The sequence below is a fragment of the Lissotriton vulgaris genome, chromosome 3_1 (assembly GCF_964263255.1).
Source record: "Lissotriton vulgaris chromosome 3_1, aLisVul1.2, whole genome shotgun sequence".
Classification (NCBI taxonomy): Eukaryota; Metazoa; Chordata; class Amphibia; order Caudata; family Salamandridae; genus Lissotriton; species Lissotriton vulgaris.
Window position 1 is genome coordinate 1,312,548,456 of NC_141689.1, and position 15,169 is coordinate 1,312,563,624.

The window sequence follows — 15,169 nt, forward strand, 5'->3', positions numbered from 1 at the left end:
GAACATGTATCATTATGACATGTGCATTTCCATGAGTTGTACAGTCTTCTGTACCACCTACTTAAAACAGTTCTGTTCGGTTTTTGAGTGGATATTCACAAAGAACATTGTGTGTCAGGATGTCATTCACTATCTGAATTCCTTCCTCTTTCTGGGGTGGCTCTGACCTGCTGACTGTGGGCATGCCTTGGAAGCTTTCGTTTAATCCTGAAGTTAGGGGACCTGCTTGCAGATGAAAAAATAGTTGGCCCAGATACCTGCAGTGCTTTTCTGGGCATTGACAATGACACTGTGGGTAGTGAGTATCAACTCCCGCCTGAGAAAGTGCGTGCCTTCAGCCAGCCAATCAGTACAGTGTTATTGCTTTTAAAAAAATAGCTGAAGGTGCTACAGATCATACTACTTCATACTGCGGTGAAAACTTTCCAGATAGCCCATTTCTGAAGCAAAACAAGTACATCTACATAGGTTAGTACCTGGTGAACACAGTCTACCTGGTTAAGTAAAAATTGTCATGTTGAGATGGAGCTCAAGGCTGCTTACATTAATTAGTAAGTAGTACGCAGAATCTTTGCCCTGCTGGAAACTTTTTCTGCAGTATAACGCTAACACCCAGTACCTGGACACAGGCTCTACAAAATTAGGTAGAAAAGTTGATATGGTAGTTACCCACCACTTGCTAAACTATAAAACAAACTAGAACAGTCATTGGATGATGTCAACAGTGACGCGATCAGTGATGTCATCAATGAAATCATTTGAGATGTCATCAGCGATGTCATAAATGATGCCATAGAACATGGCATGAGTGATGTAATATGTGAGGTCATAAGCAGTGCATGACAGAGGCTCAGGTCATCCTTAGCTCCTTAGCTCTGCTAACTATAACTTATGAATTTCTGTGGGTTTTTTGTATTCAAAATTTTAATGTTGTCACTGATATATTCACCGAACTATAACAGTACTTTAACTTTTGGTTGTTTTCAGTGAATTTCTAGGGATTTTTTAATGTAATACTCCGAAGCCGGTCCCAGGATGCTTGTCCAGGGAGGACCAGGTATGGCAGTTTCGGGCTGGACTGTTCCCATGAGGAACAGTGTCAAGACAGATTTGCAGATGGCTGTGTCCAAACTCGGGTGGCAGTTAGGAAAAGAACAATGGATTCAACCTAGATATGTAACTGAGGGAGAGGGGTTGAAAAGTTTCAGCACTCCATCCCTCATCTTGTTGTGTTTGCTATGTCCACCCTAAGTGGCTAAGGGTATGCCAAGACATGGGTCCCTTGCTCACAGTGCCACTGGATTCAAGCTAGCCTGGCTGATGAGGGGTACTACCCCAAAACCGGTCCCAGGATACTTTTACCAATCCAGGGAGGACCTGGCCTGGCAGTACGGGCTGGACTGTTCCCATGAGCAACAGGGTCAAGACTGATTTGTATATGGGTGAGGCCAAACTTGGGTGCCATATTGAGCAAAAGAACAATGGATTAAACCCAGATCTGTGACTGGGGGTGAGTAGTTGAAAAGGTTCAGCACCACGTAGATCATCATGTTTGTAAAATGTTATTACCATACGTAAAGCTAACCCCCACCATGCACAGTCTTTGGTCACAGGGCCTTCTGTTTTTTAAAAGGGGGGGGTATGTTCCCCTCCCAGAGCCTTATTTGGCCAGGGGGACACCTTCCTCCGGTCCTTTTTTCTTTTTTTTGTTACTAAAGGGGTGGAGGGCCACTTCCCCCGCCCAACCCTTATAAGGCCCTAGGTATCCCATCCCCCAGAGCCCCCTTTTTTTTAAAGTGGAGGAGGGCCAAGTGGAATTCTTCTTCAAGTCAAGTCTTATTAAGCCCTGGGGACCCTATCACCGGGGCCTTTTATTTTTTTTAAAAGGGGAGTTTGACCAAGTATCTTTCTGCCAAGCCTTATGAGGTCCTAGGGACCCCATTCCCCAGGGCTGTTGTTTTATTTGTAAGGGGGGCAGTGCATCCACCTCCCTGAGCCTTTAAAAAGCCCTGGGAACCCCATCTTCCAGGACCTCTTTTTTTTTTTTAAAGAAGGGGGACCAAGGGGTCCCCTTCCCTGGGTCTTTTTAAGGCCTGGGGACCCCATCCCCAGGTCTTTTTTTATTAAAGGGAAGGAGGGCCATACCACTCTTCTCCAGAGCCTCATTAGGCCCCGGGGAACTCATCCCCAAGGTTAATTTATTTTTATTAGATGAGAGGGAGCCGCATGGTCCCCCACCCAGAGCCATTTTAGGCCCCATTCCTCAGGTCCTTATATAAGAAAATGTGAGGGGGGGTGTGGCACCCCTCCCTGAGACTTATTAGGCTCTGGGGACCCTATCCCCCAGGGCCTTAATTGTTTTAATAAAGGGGAGGTGGGGCCACGTATCCACCCTTCTTGAGCCATTATCAGTCCCGGAAACCCCATCCCAAGGGGCCTGTACTTTTAAAGGTGGGTGCCCTGGTTCCCACCTAGGGCACTCACCATACATTTGTTGGGGACCACCAGGGAAGCGCCAAGGCCCCCACAGCCCCAGCCGGCTCCCCGCATGCAGCGGGAGCTGGGATTGCTCCCACCCACAGGGAGCAGCTACTACTGCTGCTCATTGCGGATGGGAACAATATTTTGATCTGTTTCCCTGCTTGTATCAGTGCAGGAAGGGAAACAGATAAAATGTCCACTCCCAGCAGGCGGAAGCATTTTTGAAGCTCTTGGGCACTGTAGCAGAATTAGGGTTTGCTCCCACTTGGCAGGAGTTTTAAAAATGCTCCCGCCAAGCAAGAGGAAACACACTTTTTTCTGCCTGCACTGGTATGGGGATGAACTCCCCAGGATATAGCTAGTGATGGTGGGGTCCCCCGGCCATTAATGGCTCAGGGATAGGAGCTACATGGCCCTCCTCCTCTTATTTAATACAGCCCCAGGGGTGAGCTCCCTAGGGCTTATAATTAATGAATGTGGCCTAGCCACCATTTTGGGGGTTTTTCTGATCCCATGGGATCACTGCACCTTTTGCTAATGTTTTGGGTTTGACCCCAAGGAGGTCCCTCTGGTTCCCCCCCCCCTCCCATGGCATAGAGGGTCAGGGTATCCTACCCTGTCCCTTATGCTATTTTTCTTTTTGTACTTTAGTACAGGGGAGTAAGCCCTTGTGTCATGTAATGGCTGCCAACAACATATTGGACTGAGATGCCAGCAACATATTGGACTGAGATGGCCCAAGTGAAATAAAGCTCCCTCGGCCATTCACACACTCGATTTTTACATTGGTGCTCCCACAAGAGTCTCTCGGCCCAACTATCCAGATATGCAATTATTTTTTACCGTTAATTTCTTAAACACTACTGAACAGATTTACACCAAATCACACAAGCACAATCTACTACCAAGTTCAAGCCTCCTGCCAAATTTGGTGTACTTCCATTTGGCGTTGTCTAAAGAATTCTATGAAAAATGCATGGTATTTTGTGCTTTGAGACTTCTTTTATCTCAGCCCGCACATGCCGTATCACCTTGAAACTTTCCATGCACATACTAATCAAGCAGTAGCACCATTTTGCAGAGTTTGGTGGTGAATTGGCAAACGATGCCAAAGTATTAGCAACACAAAAACTGTGTTCCTTATGGAACAGCTGACCTAACCATAACTACCTATTGTGAATGCCACTAGGATATACAAATATTATCTACTGACAGTCGCCAGTAGGTAGTTATAGGTAGGACACCTAGTTTCCATAGGAAAAGCATCTTTTGACTTGCCTATATGTTTGGCACCATTTGACGAATATTCACGAAAGTTTCCCAAAAAAGTGTCCTGGTGATTTTAGTCATGCATGGGAAAGTTCAGAGGCCATCCATCAAGGGAGGGCCAAGAAAAAAGGGATGGGTCAAATAAAGTGTGTTTCCTATGTTAATTCCCAAAGGGATTTTAGACACGACCAAAACCCAAACCGCTGGATGGAATTACACCAAACTTGGCAGAAAGGTATGTATCGGTCCAGAAAGCACCCTTTTTGTGATTTGGTGTAAATCCGTTCAGGAGTTTTGTAGACATTAAAAGAAATCCCAATGTGTGTATATAGGGAGGTGGCTCCTCCGAGGATCTAACAGCCCCAGAGCTAAATAAAAAGAAATAGTGTGACACTCTTCCAGAAGTTCATGCATGGATAAATACATGAGATTAATTTCTGAAGTTCATCTACATAGCAAATGAGAAGAAACTGGACTTCCTCAACATCACTATCTACGTAGAGAACGACAACATCCATACTAAAACCATCTACAAACCAACTGTCAGAAACAGTTTACTATCATTCAAAAGTTTCCACCCCTGCCCCTGAGAGAAAACCTCCCATACAGCCAATTCTTACGCATGAGACGGAACTGCAGCAAAATACATGACAACAAAGAACAAGCAAAGATCTGAGCAATAAGTTAAAAGAAAGAGATTACCCTGACAAAATCATCCGAAAGTGCCACAAAAGAGCACGAAACAAAACTGGGATAACGGTTTGGAAACCAATGGCAGAGAAAAGAACACAGATGTTCTGACCTGCGTAACAACCTATAGTACAGCCACCAACATAGTGAAAAAGACAATCAACAAGCATTGGAGTATCTTGACATCTGGAAACCTCAAATGGCCAAAACCCAGATTTGCCAATAAAAGTAGCAAAAACATTTGTGATCTACTACTTCACACTAGACCACCAACCAAAAGGGCTCTGAGAGAAACAGTACTAAACACGTGGAGCATAACACCCATCACTGGACATAATCCATGCTGATCCTGCTCTGTATGTAAACTCACAAAATCCACTAAGACCCTAGAACTAAATAAATATTTTGAATAGACCATGAGACAACACACAAACTGCAACACTAGCCATGTCTTTTACATGCTCACCTGCCCATGCAGTTTAAAATATTTTGGAATGACCTGCTGCAAAGCTAAACAGAGAATCTGCAAACACAGCAGTAACATCAAATGCGGAAAATCCACTACCCAAATGAGTAACCACTTCTTGAATTTGAAACATACCACCGATGACACCACCTGGGTCATCTTAGAAACTTTGGACATGAAAGCCAACAATGCAGAACATAATCTTTTTGATAAGGAACAACGGTGGGTGTACTGTCTAAAGACGTACGATCAAGGATTGAATGATAACATACCTTGGCTTTCTATCACATATTGAAACCTAGAATCTAGACATGAACAATGCGGTTCTAGGTTTAGAGGGAAAAAAGATGGGTTATTTCTGCATACTGAAAAACTACACAGGAAAACATATGCGGAACTCAGGAATCCCTGATTGCATCATAACTGAAGGACTTAAACTGAACTGAAAACTCGTTCTATACCTGAACCCCAGGGGATCTCTCTCAAATCGACAAGTCCCACAACTCAAATTTATACATAACTGATAACAATCATACAATACAACAACCTCAGGACCATAGGGGCTACAAATGAATACACCATGGAGAATACTCTTTTTTGATCACCACTATTTGATTAATTAATCAAATGTTACGATCGTCGTAATTCCTTCTTGCAAAGAAAGATTCCAACAATAGTCTTTCTACCATGTTAACTACACTTGTGTGCTTGAAAAGCATCCACTTCGTGCCCACCTCTTCCACTTCCAGGGCCACGAAGGACAGAGTCAGGACAAGCATGGACGGGACATCACAAAGGTGAGAGTTAAGCTATTGGTCCCTGCTCTATAAATGTACTCGTTATTAGGCAACCAAACATATTGATCTTGTGTTGCCCCTAAAGAGCGAGTCTCTCCTTCCATCCCTGAAGGAGCAAAATCCATCTCCTAACAAAGGTAAGAATAAAAGCAACACAAACACGACTTTAACTTGTAACCTCTCCTCTACTGTGCTGCTGACCATTCTATTGACGCCATCTGGTCGTTAGGCTGTGGAGTGGCCACACCTTGTGCCTCACGTCTTACTTCTCGTAACGTGCCGCTGGAAGGCAGCTTCAACACGGCTAGAGGAGCCTCTGAGTCAACACGGTATCCAATACTTCTAACACGCCAGCGTTGGCGAATAACGTGGAAGATGCAGAGGGTGCACGCGTCCGTGTCCAGGTGCTCAAGTGAGCAGAGCCAGCTGCAGGCAGCAATTCTATGTCAGGACAGGAGGCTCGATTATGCTTTTCTCATTTCTTTATAATGAAATGCTCAGCAGCCAATTATGGTAACAAAAAACTACATATCCCATGAACACTAGGGAACAACCATAGAGTATACAGTATAAAAGGTCATAATGTTAGTCCTTCTTCCTCTTTCTTTGCTGCTCCGCAGCCAGTTAAGTGCTCTTTCTGATATTTCATTAACTTTGCTGTGATTGCATTGTTGTTTTGGTATTTTGCTTACTTCGTATGCTGTGCCTTTAACTCTTGCTGTACGTTGTGTGTAGCGTCTTTGTAGAGCGCTTCGGCTTCGTTTGCCTGCGTGCCCGTTGCCGTTGTATTTATCTTGCCGCTTGTTTGGCCGGTGTTCCCGGGAGCGTGTGGTCACCTCCCTGAGACCAGGCGCTTCTTTGCGCCCTTGTTTCATTCCGTGGAGCGGGAGCAGGGGTTGCCGGCTTCTGCGAGAGCGCGAGCGCTCTCGAGCCGGGTTTCAGTGCAGGCAGCCGTGTCGCGCATGCGCACTGGCTTTTGTTCCGGTTTCTCTATCGGCCGGTTTGAGGAAAAGTCGCTTCTGCGTCAACGCCCACAGCCTACTCAGAAATTAACCCCGTTTTGACGCCGGAGCTCTGTTAAGACTTTGGTTGTTATCCTGTGCATAGGCTTTGCCTAGAGTGTGTTGCTTAATATCAGCAAGCCTTACTCCCTCCACTTTTGAACTGTATTGAGCCTGGTTTGTGCCTGCTCTTTTGGCTTGCTGTGGGGTTTACTACACTCCCCCTGATTTGTGTCATTGGCACTCCATATTTTTTCCTGTCAGTCATCTTGTGGGCCTTAATTATACACCTTGTGTATCATGGAAGAGTACTATGGTGAGGATGATGACTGCTTTTATGAGGAGGATGATTCCGGGTCTCTGGAACATGATTTAGTCGAAGAATTGGACAAGGGTGTCCAACAGTCGGTTAATAAAGCACTGGTGCGTGCCATTACTCCACTTAAACGGCACTTGAATAAATATGCGCAGCAACAGGGTTGGTTGCCGGCTGCGAAGAAGTCCGCCAAATCTCCCGCCAATCCTCACAAGTCTGATTTCCAAAGGTTGGCAAAATCTTTGGCGGCTGATGAAGTACCGGGTTTTTAAGAACCCAGCGGTGCCAGGGAGAACACCCAAAGACTTCGAGTCCTTCCTGTTTCAGACTACAAAAACACAGAGTCTTCTTGGTGAAGTCAAAGATCGTATTTATTGGCTACAGCCAGTAACAAGTATCCTAGAAGTACAACAGCATGTATGTTCTCAGGAGACTGCTCAAATTTACAAAGCCAGCCTTCTCTTTTTATACAAAATTATATGCTTTAGGCAAACATTCCTTATTTTACAGTAGACCATTCACATATTTTCACTACAAAGAAAAAGCAGAGTCATGATGACAAGCCCACATTTCAGTTTGTCCAGTCCATGATTAATTACCCGGCAAGACCCAGAACTTTCATCAGATATTGATGGACCCCCAATAAAAACGGGCACCTCCTCCTCGTAAAGCAGGTCATAAAGAAGAAACAGGGACAGGTGTGTGTAAGATTAGGCATAGTTTGTGTGCGATGAACGGTTTATGACATGTTGCGCCTTGATACTAATCTCATTCGGCCACTGGGAAAGGAGCTGGCCGAACAGGTTTGGCTTCAGGCAGTGGAGTCAGCTTGCCCAGGCCACAGAGGAGTCAGCAACAGGTGTACGTGTCCTTCAGATCAAATTTAGCCTTAGTTATTTGGCTATGTGAGGGCAATCACAAAATGGCTGCCGTTCACAAAATGGAACCCGAGGGTTCAGGGCGAAAACTTCGATTTCAGGGTGATTTCGTCACTCGATCATGGCGAAAATGCTTATGCATAGTATTCAAATCATTACTGGTCTGCTGGTACCAAAATCGTCATGATACGGCGATGTTTATGACACGGGTGCAGAATTTTCAGTACCACAGACCCTCCTTTTGCCCTTACATAGGCAATAACCTATACTCATGCTAATCTGAGTCCAGGTCTATATTCATAAAGTCATTGAGATGTTGCTGTAGCATCATCCTATTACTCAGCTCGTTTCTTGATACAGGTTTCCTTACACATGATGTAACACAGAGGCCACATATTGCAGGAGCACACTGTACACACAGACAGAACAGGAAAAGAATGGCTAAGATCATCCCAATGACTATCAGAATCTTCCATCCCCAGGCAGATATCAGTTCCCAGAACCACCCCATCAATGACCAGTCTCCTTCATCCACGTGAATGGATTCAGAGATCTTATGCAGTTTGGAAATGGCCTGGTATACTGTCGGAGCGTTGTCTGGGATGAAAATGCAGCAACTTGATTGGATCACTTTACATACCCCACCTCGGTCTGCAAGTATGACATCTGCGACCCTGTTCTGAAGAGTCATAAGGCGATCCGACTGGAGCTCAGCAGTCAAATTACTAAGGGCACCGGCAGTTTCAACTACAGTGGATTCAACCACCCTTGTCAATTGCCTTATGTTCCTGCTGTTCACCATAGGCCCCCAAAACGGCAGAAAACCCTTTACAAAATCTCCGAATTCTTGTCCTGCAGTGTCTTCTTTACTGATGACACCTCTAACTATCCTTGTCCTATGGTAATCTGCCGTGGCCGTGTAGGTGGGGGGCAACAGGAACGAAACAAAACATGTGCCCGAGAAGTCAGGGGGCAACCATGTATAGGCTCTATCATGGCAGATGAAATAGGTACCCTTAGCTGCTAGGAACGGAGGGGAAGTCTGAGACGCAAAAACGTATGTCTCAGTACAAATGCTCTTCCCTAACTGAGCTTCAGGATTCTTGCCATTACCTTGCAGACATAAGTGACCCTGATGGGGTACAATCCAAATCGAGGAGGATCTCTTTGCTCGCTGGTTCTCACTCAAAGCAACTCCATATTTTGTTATATTCCATCTAACGTAAGCTTGTAACTCATCTCTAGGAATCGTTCTGTACGAGTCAATTGTTCTGCTCATATTTGCGTTACTTTTCGTGGAACGTGGGAGATATGGTTCGATGGCAAATATGAACATCGTCTGAAACGCCCACAAAGAACCATTGTAGCTAAATGGTAGGACCAAGTATGGGATACCCTTATCTGTCGAATGCGGCATAAGACCACACACCCAGCAGTTAGTTGTGTTTACTACTAATTGGTGTTGGTGTAAAAGCTGAATGAAAGAGTTATTAATAAACTCTAATCTTCTAGAGGACTCATGCTCAGGCAGAGGTTGAAAAGAGTGCGAGGAAACAGTAGGAGGAGGTATGGGCTGTGTAGTGAGTGCAAATGTCACTTGAAAAGTGAATAAAACATATCCTATTAAAAACGTCATTACACCAAGCAACATGAAAATACAAAATATCAAAGATCTTTTCTTCGTCATCAATATACACATTTTGTCTTTAAAGTTCATTTGTTTGGCAGGTCTCTCCATCTTGAAAAACTCCATCCTCTCTAATTTGCTGTCCGCGGCGGTAGGGTGTTCTATGCTAAAGAGTGCTTCTGTCAGTCCAGGGCAACTCCCTTAGACCGACCAGAACTGTCGACCTAACGTCTTCAGCTGCACTCCAAAGTCTTGGGCAACCGCGACCCTAGCAGCAGAACCGGATGGCGGTTCGAAAAACAAAAATAAGCAAGTTCCTCAGAAGAGAGAGCTGCACAATCAAAAAGTAAAAAGAAAATATTTTATTTGTCCATAGTCATAGTTCTCGGCCTCAAATTGTAACGGTTTCTTCCAGGTGCTGTCTGGTCTTGGAATAAGAGTTCAGGCTCTGTAGTGTTCAATCGAATTGACGGTGGCACAGCTTCTTGCAAGATATTGTCGCTTTCCTGTTCAGAAATTGTTCCTTTTACACGTGCATCACTAAAAGGTAGAAAACGAGGCACAGTCTCAGTTTCAGAGTCAGCGATCCCCTCCTGGACCCTACGGTCGTACGGAAGAGGCAGTGGGACCCTCTTACAATGAATGCCGTGGATCCAGTGTTTCTTCCCTTCCACTCGAACAGCTGATCTTGTTGAGAGTAGGACTAGATGAGGGCCGGTCCACCGGGGCTGGTCGTTCTTTGTTCGCTGAAAGTTTTTAATCAGCACCCAGGATCCAGGATCGATCAGATGTCCTGGAGCTTCAGAGGCCTGAGGCAGAGTGTCGTGGACCTGTTGGTGTAAAACACGAAATTTAGCCGTCAATTCATACAAATAATCAAGCAGTACAGGGTTTTCGATCTCGCTAAACTTGGTTGGCCTTGGCACTCCCCATATGTTGGCCGGGCGGCCGAACACAATTTCATAAGGACTAAGTCCCACTCGCGAGTGAACAGTCATTCTCGTTGATAGGAGTGCCAAGGGCAGAGCGTCAGGCCATTTAAGGCCAGTGCTTGCTTGAATTTTGGCCAGTTTCAGTTTCAGCGTGCCATTATAGCACTCTACTAATCCAGCTGATTGGGGGTGATTTGCAGCGTGGAATTTCTGCTGAATGCCTAGCCCTTCACACACTTTCTTCATCACTCGACCCACAAATTCACTCCCATTATCACTCCAAACCATTCTCGGCATTCCAAATCTGGGGAAGAATTCTTTGACAAGGGCTTTAGCTGTGGATAAGGCAGTATTGTCCTTTAAGGGATATGCTTCTACCCATCTTGAAAAGGCACAAACAACAATGAGTACGTATTTCAAATTGTTGCATCTTTCCATGTGGATGAAATCTAGCTGCAAAACCTTGACTGGATACGTTGGAGGCGCAAAATGACTAGCTGGAGTTGGGGTTCCCCTACCAGGATTGTATTTCAGACACACCATACAATTCTTGACCACATTCTCTGCACACTTAGGAATTCCAGCATTTTGCCATACTGGAGCTAACAACTTACAAATCCCTTTCACACTGATATGAGCCATTCCATGAGCCATTGTCACCACTGCAAGCACATACGCATCGGGTAACAACCATCGCTGATGCTCGGACAATTCAACCCAACAACCATTTGCATCCAATTTACCCGTACTTTCTCTTCACACACTCAATTCTTTCTCTGTAGCTTCAGCTTGAATGGATTTCACACTCTCAATCGTATCTTCACACATACCAATGTCACCAACCCATCTTGCAGGGCCTGCAACATACATTTGACTCATTACATTCCTTGCAGTTTCTTTCGCAACTTCATCCGCAAACGCATTTCCGCGACCAACATCATCAGTAACCTTTTTGTGTGCACTGCATTTCACAATCGCGACTTGTAACGGCAAGGTCAGTGACTCAAGAAGTTCATTCACCAACTGACCATGCTGGATCTTAGCACCATGCGAAGTCAGGAACCCACGTTTTTTCCACAATCGTCCAAAACTGTGAGCCACACCAAATGCATACTGGCTGTCCGTGTACACATTCACTTGTTTTCCTTTCGCCAACACACACTCTCTTGTAAGTGCAATCAACTCTGCTTCTTGCGCTGAATTGTGTGGGATACGTGCAGCTTCAACAATCGTATGCAAAGTCGTCACAGCATATGCTGCAGTCGTATCACCATTCGGCAACTTGAAACACGAACCATCAACCCACAAGGTACCATCACACTCTGGAAGAGGAGTATCCCTAAGATCTATCCTCCCTTTTGTTTCTTCTTCTGTCCTGAGACAGCAATCATGCTTTTCGACCTCATCTGTCTCTACTGAAATTGGCAATAACGTGGCTGGATTTAACGTATTGCACCTCTTTATGTGCACATGACTCGCTAACAGGGTCAGCTCATAACCTGACAATCGAGCACTAGTTAAGTGCTGTGTCTTTGTTCTGTTTAACAGAGTGTCCACTGCATGCGGGACCATCACAATTAACATGTTATTCATCACTAGCCCAGCAGACTGTCGAATAGAAACAGCTGCTGCCGCAGTGGCTCTCAAGCAACTTGGCAACGCCTTAGCTACCGGATCTAAAGTCGACGAAAAATACGCGCATGGACGTTGCTTGTCCCCAAAAGACTGTGTCAGAACTGGAAATGCACAACCTTCTTTCTCATGGACATACAATGTAAAGGGCTTACTGTAGTCGGGGGTACCCAACACAGGAGCCGAACATAATGCATCACGCAATTCGGAAAAACTTTTCTGACACTCTTCAGACCATGGAATGGGATTCGGTGTATCTTTACAAGTTAATGCCACCAAAGGTTTGGCCAATAAGAAAAAATTCGGTATCCATTGTCTGCAATATGATGTAATGCCCAAGAAAGCATACACTTCTCTCTGTGTCCTTGGCACACTAAATTTTGCAATTGCCTGAATTCTTTCTGGGGTCAGTTTCCTTCCCTCCTTCAATAAGAGGTTACCTAAGTAGGTCACTTCTTGTCGACAATATTGCAATTTTGAAAGAGAGACTTTGTGATACAGATCACACAAATGACGCAACAACGACAATATGGCTTCTTTACAAATCTCCTCAGTATCTGCAGTGATTAGCAAATCGTCGACGTACTGAATAAGGGTAGCGCCATCAGGTAAAACAATCGTATCAAGCTGTGTTTTTAAAGCCTGACTATATATTGATGGACTTTCACAGTAGCCTTGAGGAGCGCGTTTGAAGCGGAAGCTTCGGCCTCCTAAACTGAAGCCAAAAATATTCCTGCTCTCCTCGGCAATCGGGATGCTGAAGAAAGCATTCTTCAAGTCAATCACCGAGAACCAAGTGGCTGAAGCTGGAATCATAGTCAATAGGGCAGTGATATCAGGGACAACTGGAAACTGTGGCACAACTATTTTATTGACCTCCCTAAGATCAATCACAAACCTGTAAACAGGTGGCTGGGAAGGATCAGTATGCTTCAAAACCGGCAGAACAGGACTATTACAAACGTTGCCTCTTGTCTCTTCAATTACATCCTTTTCAATCAGATCATAAATGATCGCTAACAATGCCTTTTCACCTTCACTAGAGATCTTGTATTGGGGAATACGCGGAATTCTAACATTGGCTCTCAATGTCACAACATATGGCGGTATTTCCAAGAGACCCACATCATTAGGACCAGTAGCCCAAAGAATATCCGGAAGAGAAGACAATTCAGTCAGAAGTTTATCCTTTGACAAATACATTGGAGAAACCACTTTCTTACCTAGTGTAAGTTGTACTCCCGAAGGAGAACAGTACAAAGTCGCATATAATCTTTTCAACAGATCCAATCCCAACAAGTTTTCACCACAACCTGTTGTAAGAATAAGGGGTGCTTCGAATTCGCAAGGTCCAACAGAAAGGGACATAGGACTAGAAATCGTGTTCCTAACCGGGGCGCCAGAAAAACCTACTGAAACGTTCATTTCGCCAGACAAAGGTGCGCCAGGGAGTTTTGAGTGCATAATAGAACTCTTTGTGGCACCAGTATCCAACAGAAAAGGCTCTGACACACCTGGTGTAATCACCTCAACATAAGGTCCACTCTGATCTACTGGAACTGAAACAACTCCCTCTCTTTGTCCATGGCTGTCCTAGCAATCGTTACCATTCATATTCTCATCTTCTGCATAGTAGTCATCAGCATAGTACTGAGTTGTCCTACCAAACGCGTTACTCTGCTGGTCGAAACTATTCATCGAATTCTGAGGTGGGAAGGAACGAGCGTTCTGGGGGATATTTCCACGTCCCCTACCTCTAGAAGCTTGTTGAACACCTCGACCTCTTGCACCAGAAGCACCATTCGTACGCTGTAACAAAACCGGACAACTACTCTTGAAATGACCCTCTTCTTTACAATACGCACACTGATTGGGCCCATAGGGTAAACGTTGTTGAGAAGACTCGTTTCTTTGCAAGTTCCTCGAATATTGCTGAGGTTGCTGATAATCGCGCTGGCTGTTATTACGGGGTGGATAAGCTTGCTGTAGAAGAACTTTAGTCTTCAATTCCTTAGTCTTTTTATCCGCTTTCTCTAACTCATCCTTGCGCCTATTTTCGTAGTACTGGGCCGTAGCTAAAATCTGTGCTGACGTGGAAACAGCCCAAGCACTCCCAGAATCCTTCAACTTATTACACAGTTCAGGAAGCAAATTATGTACAAATTTGTCAACAAACAGTCTCTGGCCACCCTCAGTAACCATATCCTGACCACTATGATCTACAAAAGTCTCTTCCAACCGCGTGAAAAAGTCAGACACAGTCTCATCTTTCTTCTGTTTGAACGCAGACAACTTGTCCCAATTAACACGCAATTCGGGCATTAAAGTCTTCATATACGTAATAATCCTACCAGGAAGTTCTGCTACTAAAGGCTCGGGCTTAGCACCACCAACTTGTCTGCCATCAGCAGCAGCAATATTAACCCATGTGTCGCCTAACTCTTGATCATGATCCGCATGACGAATCTTTCCCCATAAAGGCTGTGGAACAACATTTCCAAACAACATGTCTATATCGGCTAAATTCATAATGCATGAGCCTGCAGTCTGCGATAATTCCTTGTAATACCCTGCAGGATTTTTACGGGGATCAGGCAATGTCTGTTTAAGAGCCAAAACTTCAGCTCGCTTCCATGGAACATGTACCCACACACGCTGAAAATGTGGCGGAATGGCGGGATTAGCATTTGCATCCCCTTCCCTCCAAACTGGGGGAACCTCTCTCATGGGATATTGTCTTGCCTTCTGCTCAACCTCGGACTCAAACAACGACTGAGAAACACTCTCACTCCTAAACGACAACAATGTCGCAACTGCTTTCTTAACATTAGAACCTACAATTGTGCCTTTTGCAAACTCGAACCGTACACGATACAACTCAGACATATTGGGTTCCAAATTATTTTCTTCCAATTCCTCGCAAAGAAAAACACACATTTTCTCAAATACGTATCTCTGTTTCGATGCTTCCCACTGATGGAAGACATCCATAATAGATTCTAACTCATATCTTATCGGGTCTGTAACCCATTTATGTGCCAAACGATCCAATATCTCTCTCTAGAATCAGGCAATTGACT